Source organism: Tachypleus tridentatus, chromosome 6 (genome assembly GCF_004210375.1).
Source record: "Tachypleus tridentatus isolate NWPU-2018 chromosome 6, ASM421037v1, whole genome shotgun sequence".
Taxonomy (NCBI): domain Eukaryota; kingdom Metazoa; phylum Arthropoda; class Merostomata; order Xiphosura; family Limulidae; genus Tachypleus; species Tachypleus tridentatus.
The window spans coordinates 94,222,859-94,234,874 of NC_134830.1; the positions used below are offsets into that span (position 1 = coordinate 94,222,859).

Below are 12,016 nucleotides of genomic sequence, written 5' to 3' on the forward strand. Positions count from 1 at the left end.
TTTTATATAAAGCTAATAAATTGATAATTAAATAATGAAAACAAGGTTTTCTTTTCAATGATGAGGAAAATATTTTTATTTAAACAATACCATGTTTTCCATTAGAAATACTTAAGTACATTGAATAGGATAAACATAAAAATAATATTCAATAAAGACTTAATTCATCAGAATATTTTACCATCACCTGCCATTCTCACCAAACTTACCCATGCCTATCTGATTCAATGACCATAAAAACTTCATTTGATGAACATAATAAATAAACATCAATTTATGTTTACAAACATTGTAACTAAAAACGTGTATGTATATATATATATATATAACATTTTACTTTTAAACAAAAAACATCAACAAATATTAAATCAGAGGCCAGCTTAATGTTTTCCTTGTACAACTGATGAAATCAATCTCTTCATGTGTTACTCATTAGATAAACCACCCAATACAAAACTTCTTACAAATGGCAAAATAAGAAACCACTGCTGCAGCAATTTTCATGGTGAACGTTTTTCCATAAAATTTTTGTTTTGAATTCTTACTTTCTAAACTTATGTAGTGTGGAGGATGAAAACAATGTGATATATCAACAAAATAAACCCCACAAGGAGTGGTCAACCACAAACAGGATTCATGAGTATGTTGAAAACATTGTTATAATATACACCTCTGATCAATTCAAAATTCATTTTAGAATGAAGAAACTGAGTTTTGAATCTTTCATCACTGAAACAAGCCAAATTATAAACAAAGATCAAGGAACGGGGGATCTTATCTCTCTCATAGCATGCATTCTTTTCATACACCCTGGCTCTGTAGGATTCATTTTTATTGTTTTTTTATTCCACTATCACTTGGGGTAAGATGTTCATCGATATCTTGATAATATACCCTAGACTCCATACCTTTATTGCAAACCTGTAGATTAAAGAGCTTCTGCTGGTAAAATGAATTGCTGGCTTTTGTATATCTCTCTCTCTTTTTCTTTTTTACCTAAAGTTACAGGCTTGATTGTATTTCCAGTTAAACACATGTCCCATTGCCCCAAGTTTCTTCATGGCCTTCTTTAGCAACCTAATTCATTTAACTGTATCAACATTCAAACTGTTTTAATTATTTTGTTTGATTAACTAATATGTACCATAGTTTTCTATGGAATTTCATTCTCCATAATTATTATGAACCAAATTTCACACTAAACATTTGCTGTTTTAATAGTGAATGTCACTGCTCAAAATGGAAACTACAATGTCATCTTGTGGTAGCATTATTCATTTACTCTGAAAATAACATAAGTAAAATTAAATTTCTATGTCAATCAACAAAACTATGACCTTTACAGATAGTTTCAACTGTGGATAATATCTGGGATCACTCAAGCATTTCAAAAGTGCAACAAATAAATGCAAGGAAGATAAGTTTTTGATTGACGATACATTACTGGGATTTTATTAGCTTCTAAGTCCTGAACCAACAAGGTAACTAAAAGAACCACTTGTGAATAAAACTATAACAGAAAATGAAACACCTGAAATTATTTCCAATACAATTGAATTAATTTTAGAAAGAACAAGAACAGTCAGTAATGCAAATACCTCCACCACATAGCACTGATGACACTTGGCTTTCAAAAAATATGAAAATGTGTCCTTACACCTGTCATTATCAATGGATATGGACCATTTTTGGCAGGAGAATGAAGAACAATATTTTACTTATATCCACCATATTTCTTTAAAATCTGAATTAGAAAAATAAAACTGTCTTAGCTGAAGATGACTCCAACCTACCAAAATGTATATTTGTTTTCCTTAGTCCTACTATTTTCAGTGTTAAGTATAAAATATATATGATGCATCAACATTATCAATTCCCTTTACAATCTTAAACAACTCAATCATATCCCCTTAATTCTTTTTTACAAGAGAAAATAATTCGAGAGATTTCAGCCTCACTTCATATGACAATGCCTCCTTCCCAGGCACTATTATAGTAACCCTTCTCTGAACAATTTCCAACAATTCAATGCATTTCTTAAGGTAAGGAGACTGAGACTGAACATAATATTCCAAATGTGGCCTGATGAGTGACATATACAATAAAATTATAACCTCTTTAGACTTGTATTCAATATTTCTGTAGATACAACCTAAAATCCTATTTGCCCTACCACTAGCAACAGAACACTGCTTGGACAGCTTTAGAGACTGATTAACTACTATGCCAAGATCCCTTTTTTTCATAATGCCCTTAAGGTTATTCCTATCAAAATTATTCTTATAATACAAATTCTGATAACTTACATGCATTATCTTGCATTTATTATAATTAAAATCCATTTGTCATTTGCCCAACTGAATAAATGGTCTACATCTTTTTGTAAATCAGCAGCATCTTCATTAACACGACCACAGTTTCATGAATATGTACCTAAAGGCTCCTTTGTGGGTAAAACCTTTATCATTCTGAGTTATTTAAGTTTTGCTAAGTACCAAAGATTAATAAAGATTAACTAAAGAAATTTGTTACTCAACACATAAAAAGGGTTTTCTATATTTTCTGTTTTACTGGTAATTATCTCAGTTATTAATAATTTTCTGAAGATATTACACTCCTAAATATCATATGCACCCTAATCTTCCCAAACAGAGCCAAGTTCATCTTATCATCATAAATAATATGTACCTGGACTGTTGAAATACTCCAGTCAAAGTAACCCTTTTATGACAATAATGTCAGTGTGCATATATAATTTCCAACTGAACATCCACTGTAGTGCTTGCTTTTTTGCAATCACAGTCAGCAAATAAACACTGCCAAAATGTTACGATATAAGAAAAATTGCTAAAAGTGAGTTTTCATTAGTGCTTGTCATTTTACAAGTGTAGTTGGCAAGTGAACATACTTGAAAACCTTTAAGCACCAACTATTTGTGGATGGTGATTCAGACCTTAAATTTGGACATTTTATCAAAAATGATTTGTAATTTTGAAAATCAAATGTAATGTAGCAATAACTAACTTTGCATTTCCAAACATTTCTAAGTGTGAATATAAAGAAATTCTCATAACTTAGCTTCTCAATAATTTTATTTCAAAAATCAAATTTAAAGGTACTAAAAATGAATGAAAATAGGAGACACTTCCACATCTATGTCTCAGAAACATAGAGGATTAATAAGACATACCATCAAAATGCATCACATCCAGTTAGTATATATTACTTCTTCCATGTGTTGGAAAAAGATGTTCTGGACTGGCTTAAAAAAGCCATATTATAAAGCAGACAAATTTCTAGATAAATGTTCAATGAAAAAAAAATGTTATATTTGGTAAAATTACAGTATATATAGCAGGAATTTTGTGTCACATATCCTGCATGTAAATGTATTATCATACTTATAATTATGAACTTTTATCCAAAACTAAATTGGATGTACAATAATTTTCTTTCCTATAAACATACAGTACACTACAGAGTTAAATTAAAAATATGCAGCAGAAATTTATGTTGTTTTATGTAAATCAATTACAAATTATATTTGAAACTTAAGGAATATTTGTTATGTATGCTCATCACACAGAACTTTTGGGCATTCTTATAATTAAAATGCAGATATGAAATATGATATAAAAATAACCATGTTCATGTTTATTTGTGTTTATTTTCTGTCAATATTGGATTTATTACTTTAATCCTTGACCATGTAAGATTCAGGTTCATGCATATAAAATGTTATTAGCATATATTTTTAATGAAAAATATAGTTATGATATAAATTCAAATAAACTGTGAAAACGGAAGTTGCATTTAAACGTGTATATTATAAGTTTAACTGAAGCATAGCAGCTCTGAGTTGTTGTTTGTTTTTTACCAAGTACAAACTTTTACCTCACAGCTCTGTAATATCTCAACCGATTTGAGATCTAGAATTAGTTCTGGTCTCATGACATCAAGTCCTTTTGATTGATATATTTTACCATGCCCAAGACTTCATATATTAGTTTATTCTAATCATTCTTAAAATAACTTCAATTCTAGGTTAAGTTGGTAGAGATCCTGGTAAGTTATAAAATTAAATCAGGTACAAGTGCCCCTACATTTATTATTGCCAGCAAACAAAAATATAGCTAATCTTTACTATCTTGTGTTTAGTCACCTTATAACCTGTCTATAAATAAAAATAAAAATATTTATTTTGAATTTGAAATACTGCCTACAGTTTTATATAAACCAACTTTTTAGGTAAACTACAGGTGTTTCACATTATGAAGACAGGTTTTTCTCAGATAATAATTGTATTTAAACAAGGAAAAATACTTGGTACAGTGTATTTTTTAATAACCAACAGCAAAACATATAGATTACTGCCACAAAAAAGACCTACTTCAACAACATAAATACATTTTACATGTCACTATGGTATTTCAATAATTAAATCTACCAAAATTATATTTAAGAGAAAATTGAAGGAAACAAAATTGAAATTACACATTAAAAATACTTTTTATTAAATCCAAGTACCAGAATTTGTCCTCTACCTTTGGCAAATCCTATTTCCACCATAACTATCTACTTTACTTATAATAGTGGAAATGGTATTTCTGAAGAAACACATAAATGTCCAATCTTGATACCGTTTTAATTAAGCATTTTTATGTGCATTTTTAAATGTTTGTCAACTGTTTTTAATTATACACAGCATCATTATCAAAATTAAAAACATTTTAAGTGTCACAGAGTCAGAAAAATTTTAGGTTTTTTTCAATATTACTTTAAATATAATGCTAAAAATTTCCTAAAAATCAACTATGAAAAATACAAGTATAAATCTTTAGTTACAGCAATCCTACAAAGCAAAATTATAGTTCATAAACTAAATATGGGAGTCTGAAAATTAACAAGAGCAGCATATAAATAATAAAACTGTTTGACACAATGTGCTGGGTATGTGAGAAATACAACTTAAAATTTTTAAATACACCATTCAATGGGATTGCAGCTCTAGCAGTGTTAAATGATTGGTGCTTCTTCTTGTGTGAACTAATAGATTTTGGTATGTTCAGACATACTCCTTGAGGCAAAATATACCCTCAGGTTGTAAAGTACTCAGAATGTCATAGTGCAAAGTATTTGTTTTGTCTGATGTTGGTCTAGGACAATTTGCTAGAAAATGTTACAAATCCATTATGTCAAATACAATTAAACTTCTATAGGCATTGCATCATTATAATTGTTGTATGTGACATTTTATTGTTCATCTTAATTTTTGAATTATGAGTTCTTTATAGTCTATAATACACTTACGTGATAAAATAACAGTTGAATACAGGTGGCAGCTTTTCATAATTTTTTTGGTAAGATGGAACAGATTTCATTAAACCTAGAAAAAATATGTCATGTAGTGTACTTACGTAAGTGTCAACAATGTTTGATAAAGAGGCTATAGTGATCTAAAACTTTTCTGATAAATCAAGAGGAGGAAAGTTCGGATGTAATTTGATTGAACACATTAATAGTTTATCACATCTGTCAATATTAGTAACAGTCCACGTGTACTTTAATTTCAAACCTAACTAAAAACGACAGGAGTGTTGAGTTGGTGGTAGTCCAGTGTATATTCTTACTTATGAAATTACAATTTAATTTCGACTAATCTACTTTTGCTTCAGATACTATTCTTTCATTGCCAAGATGAGGTTCAACTGCTAATCTCAGTCTTTGAATTTTTGGAGGACTGACATAGTTAACTCATTTGTTTTCATTCTAAGTGAATCTTGTTGGACCTTGTTCTTTGTTTTCTGGAAAATGATCCACAGATCCTAACGTTATTATTTGGGGTAGTCTTTTTATCTGTCAAAAATATGCTTTAAAAAAATTCTTAAATGCAGTGGCTTTACAACTGATACTTCAGTTTCAGCTATGCATTATCTATCAGATAAGCTGATGTATGTGCCTGCATATTAAACTTCTAGAGGCTACTTAAACTGTTTATTTGGAGGAAAAGCCTATAGCTGTTAGCTCCAGAGATGGTGAACATTCATTCATATTAGCTCTTTTATCACCCAAGTTAACTATCATTCACGGGATTAACACTCCTTTATTTTTATTTATTTTATTTTTTTATCAGTCTCAAGCACATATCTCCAATGATGGGCATGGAGGTGGACTTAAGCCCCAAAAGCTCCCTTTATTCTCTGTCATAAAAATTAAAAACTGCAAAATATATACTTGATTCAACACCTTGATTGCTGTAACTCATTAGGAAAGAAATAAGAATTTCAGCTTTAAAATACATGGAACACAGAGTTCTGTAGGAGTTGTAATATATTAGTAAGTGTTCAGAATTCAATGTTAGTTTTATATTGAAAGGTGTTTAGAAGGCCAACTGGATAGAAATAACAAAGGATCTGTTTGTTTTTTATGGAATTTTACCCCATAGTCTCCTCTAATACCTACCTCCACAAATAAAAGGCTTATCTTATAACTTGAAAAGTGCCTTTTTGATTAATGAGTACTCGCCCTTTCAGTGTCCTTCGTACATTACTGCTTATCTCTCTTGATTTTACTTTAAAAAAAAATCTCACTGCAACTTTTTTTTCTCCTTATTGAAATTAATGTCAAATCACAATTTAACTTTAGATATGTATTTTAAATAAACCACAGGTGAAAAGTATAATTTCCTCATGCAGGTTCAGAACAATTTTGTCCAGTACAAGAACAGCATTCAAACCTACACTACAAATGACACGACTGATGAGGAGCTTACATTTTAAATTATTGACCTGATGATGTCATGATCTAACTGAGACTCTAGCAAATGCCTGTTTGTGATAAAATACAGGATACACAACAGACTGCTGGCCAGAAAGCCACAACTTGAGCAAAAATGAGTATAAATTTAAACTACTGACATATAAAACTCAGACATATTGAAGTTTATCAATTTTCAAAAACAAGGTTACTTTTAATTCTTACTAATAATACTAACAACACTATAATTAGGCATGTACTACTGCCAAATATGAAATGGGTAAAGCTTTAAAGTAAAAGATTATTTTTGTTTGTAATGTCACTTACCTTTTACATGTTCTGCCACTGTTTCTGAACAGTTGGGTCATTTGGAAAATGATAAAAAGAAAATGTTGTTGTTTCAGTTGAAGTGTTGCAATGAGCAACACAAAACCAAACTTGCTGCTTAATTATTTTACTGTGTAGACAACTTTCCTTAGCAATGAGATGTTTGCAACCCAGATGTTATCAGTGATGTTACAACCTAATGAGAATTCATGAACAACAAATAAACCAGCAATACTAAGTTGTTTCACGACTGGGAATTAACAGATGTACCATGAGGTGGCAAGTAATCTTTACTGGGCAGTTAAGCAGTCTCCAGTCACATAGCTCTTTTATTTGTGTGTGTATACATATGCACACATTTGTGTGCATATATTGTGTATATATATACATATATATATATATATACACACTCACAGGTAAACTACTGGTACACTATGTGACTAAGCCAAAACCTTTACCATAACTTGTTCATTTATTAAACTTGTAATACAGTTTCCTTTGTCACCCATTCAACCTGTCCATAATCTTTATAAGATTACCTTATCACAAGTTATCTGCTATCATTTCATCCAAGCAAATTTTGACATCACTTAAATTTCTGTAGCTTTTAACAATATTAAACCAAATATACAAACACTTTCATAATTCATAAATGAAAACAGCATTTAAATTGATAGTCTAATTCTTGCTCTATTCACTCATATTTAAAATTTTTTTACAGCTGTTTTCAGAGCTATGTTTGTTTAGTATATCAGTAATTAAATAACTTGCTGTGATATCATGAAAATATTTCCACAAACTAGAACCACCGTCAGTCACCTGAAATTGGTCTTTCCAGTCCTGGTTCCGAGTTATGTGTCATAGCAGCTATTATCAAAATGTAAAAGAATAAAAGTTTTAAGAGACACTCCGCAAAATCGTAATAATGAGTAGCCAAATGTCCAGTAAAAAGATAAAAGTCAAGTAAATGGAGTAAAATTTGTAAAAGTAATTGAAGATAAAAGCAAAACGGCAATTAAAACAGAAAATGGCATAAAAACCAATGTTGACATCCAGTCAACAAAGTTGTAAAGAACTACCTGTAGCAGAATGGTAATGATCATAACCCACCAGGAAGACTAACAGGTAAGTATAAAACAAACCGTCAGTCACCTGAAGTTGGTCTTTCCAGTCCTGGTTCCAGGTTATGAGTCAATATGGCCAGTACTAAAAAGTTTAGTAAAAGTGTGAAATGATATGCAGCAAAAGTATAATAACAACTCGCCAGGACGACTAACGAGTAGTTCAAGCGGATAGTTCAAACAGTAGCGTTAGTCACCTGAAGTTGGCCTTTCCAGTCCTGGTGTCGAGTTATTTAATGTTCTGGCCATTGTCCAATGTCAAATTGAAGGAGAGAGATTAAAACTGTAAAAAAGGAACCACAATTAAAAAGGTGTAATGAATAAATATGCAACACTTAAATGAGAGTAAAAAGATTAATGGCCATTAAAAAATTAAAAACATCATCAAGGTGAACAGAGTCACCATCACCAATAACTCTGTCCAATGTTACAGACTGACCCTGGGAAAAAATATGTTTAAAATATTGCCGTCGTTGAGAATTGTAACGATGGCAAGAAATTAAAACGTGGCTGATAGTATTGAGTGTTACACAAACTACACATTGGTGCATCAGTTCCAGATAAAAGAAAATGATGAGTTAAAAAACTGTGACCAATGCGTAGCCTAGTTAGAACAACTTCCTCCTTCCGAACTTTACGGAAGCTAGATGGCCAAAGTCCAATTTGGGTTTGATTTGAAAAAGTTTGTTGTCGCGTTGCTCACTCCAAGTGGACTGCCAGCTGGCACGGAGCCGAGCCTTGAAGACAACACCATAGTCCATGTACGGAATAGGCATAGGAGTGATGGTGCTGAAGCAGACATATTTAGCTGCCATGTTTGCAAGCTCGTTCCCGCGAATACCAACATGGCCTGGTATCCAGGAAAACTGGATTGAAGTAGCTGCTAATGAGAAATGGGCCAGTCGGTTTCGAATATCAGCGAGAATAGGATGTGAATTAACGTGTAGCGATTCCAAGGCAAGTATAGAACTAAGCGAATCAGTATAAATAGTGCAGTTGGAGTACTGCTCAGCTGCAATATGATCCAGAGCAAGAGATATGGCATACAGTTCAGCAGTGAACACAGAAGCTGTAGAAGGGATTCTGCGTGCAACTACTGACCCATAGCAAACCATAGCAGAGCCCACTGAATTACCTGATTTGGAACCATCTGTATAAATGGGAACTGAATGATTGTTTGAAAGATATTCATTGAATAAAAGACGGCACTTCCAATCTGGAGTATCTGCCTTTTATAGGTGACTGAAAGAAAGGTCACATTTGGGGGCTGTAATAAACCATGGTGGGATGGGCTGACCTGTGGAATCTGCAATGTTACCCAAGGACAGACCCAATTCATCCAACTGCGCCCGGATGTGAAGGCCAAACGGAGCAATGACAGATCGTCTGTTCTGAAAAAGTACTGCCCACCGAGGAAGGAAAACACATTTCCAGGTGGGATGCTTTGGTAAGGAATGAAGTTTCGAAGTATATTGTAAAGATAGTTGCAAACAGCAAAGGTGTAGAGAAGGTTCATGAGATTCAATGTATATACTTTGAACTGGAGAGGTACGGAAAGCCCCAGTGCAGAGTAGAAGTCCTTGGTGATGAATGGGGTCCAGCATCTTTAAGGCCAAGGGTCTGGCAGAGCCATAGACCATTGATCCATAATCGAGTTTCGATCTAGTAAGAGCACGATATACCTTTAACATTGAACAGCGATCTGCCCCCCAACTGGTAGAAGAGAGAACACGGAGGATGTTCAGTGCTCTTGTGCATTTGACCCGAAGCTGCTTTAAGTGTGGTATAAAGGTCAGTTTACAATCAAAGATAAGCCCCAAGAACTTGGTCTCCAGGACCACTGGCAGCAAAACTTCACCGATATGAAGTTCAGGATCAGGGTGAATACCCCGTCTATGGCAAAAGTGCATGCATACAGTTTTGGAGAGAGAGAAGTTAAAGCCGTTCGCCAAAGTCCACTTCCGTACACAATTGAGGGCGGTTTGTAGTTGCCGCTCAATATTTCTCATGTTTGACGACTGACATGAGATGTGAAAGTCGTTAACATACAGCCCATTTGCAACAGTGAGAGGGTGTTGTTCAGTGATGGCATTTATCTTTATACTGAAGAGTGTCACACTCAATAAACAGCCTTGAGGGACTCCAAGTTCCTGTACAAAAGAACGGGAAAGTGTCGAACCCACACAAACTTGGAATCTCCTGTCCATTAAAAATTTTTTAATAAACATGGGTAAATGGCCACGTAACCCATATGTATGGAGGTCTCGCAAAACGCCATACCTCCATGTTGTGTCGTAAGCCTTCTCTATGTCAAACAATATTGATACAAGATGTTGGCGGTTGAGAAAGACTTCTCTGATAGATGTTTCAAGACAAATTAGGTGGTCTGTGGTGGAGTGCTGTCGACGGAACACACACTGGGTGGGCGAGAGGAGGTTGTTTGATTGAAGGAACCAAACAAGACGAGCATTAACCATCCTTTCTAATGTCTTACAGAGACAGCTCGTCAAAGCAATTGGACGGTAGTTTGAAGGAATCTTGGGATCTTTCCCTGGCTTAGAGAAAGGTAAAATAATAGCCTGGCGCCAGGCATCAGGAAAAACATTCTCCTGCCAGATCCGGTTGAAAACAATCAGAAGGACATCAAGAGAAGCAGGAGATAGATGGTGCAGCATGTCATAATGAATATCATCAGGTCCAACAGACGTACTGGCAGACCGATGAAGGGCCATTTTTAATTCCACCAGGGTAAAGGGACAATTATAGTCAAAGAAACAGTCAGTTCGAAAGGAAAGAGGTGATCGCTCTACCCGAGTCTTGATGGCCAGGAAGGTGGAGAAACAAGCAGAAGTGCTAGATACCCAGCAAAAGCTTTCACCTAGAGTGTTAGCGAAGTTTCGAACATCAGTCACCTCCTGACCATCAGAGAGTAAGATCGACAGGGGAAAGAATGGTAGTGCCCATTAACCTTTCGAATCCTATCCCATATGATCTTGGAACTGGTGGTAGAAGATATGCTGGTTGTGAACTTAATCCAAGATTCCTTCTGGCTTTGACGTCTTACCCACCTAGCATGTGCACGGGCCCGTTGGAAAGCAACCCGGTTTGAAAGTGTGGAATATCTACAAAAAGTATCCCAGGCCCGCTTTTGAGCCTTCCGTGCTAAGTGGCAAGCAGGATTCCACCACGGACGAAGATATCTTGGAAAACGTGTCGAGGTTTTAGGAATACACTGAGCAGATGCATGTGTAATACAGTCAGTTACCGCTGCTACACAGTCGTCTATTGATGGCTGATTTACGATGGCAGGATCAAGTTCTGCGAGAGCAGTGAAAGTGGACCAGTCTGCCTGATCCAGCTTCCACTGGGGCACGCGGGTAGGGTGGCATCGACCACGGCCAGTCTCTCTCAAAAGGATCAGAAAATGATCACTGCCTAGTGGATTACTGTCAACCCTCCATGAAAAATGGGAGAATAATGAAGGGGAGCAAACTGAGAGATCAATAGCAGTAAAGGACTGACTAGGTGCATGAAAGTAAGTGGAAGAACCAGTATTGAAAAGAGAAAGACTGTGATCAGAGAGCATCCGCTCTACAGATCGGCCCCTCCCATCAATAATAGCACTTCCCCAGAGGGGATGATGTCCATTAAAATCCCCTAGGATTAGAAATGGAGATGGCAACTGTTCAACGAGAGCATCAGGATCTGATTGATCATATGTCTCTCCAGGGGACAGGTACAGATAACAAATAGTGATGGTATGACCCAAGAAAACACGGATGGCTATAGCCTCCAAGGGTGTGTTGAGTGGC

At 34.5% G+C, this 12,016-nt stretch overlaps 1 protein-coding gene across 11 annotated transcripts in view; it reads right to left on the reverse strand.

Annotated features, from left to right (window-relative positions):
• Nucleotides 1–12,016, reverse strand: part of Eogt (EGF-domain O-GlcNAc transferase) — a 66,934-nt gene that overhangs the window by 22,414 nt on the left and 32,504 nt on the right. The window lies entirely within an intron of this gene.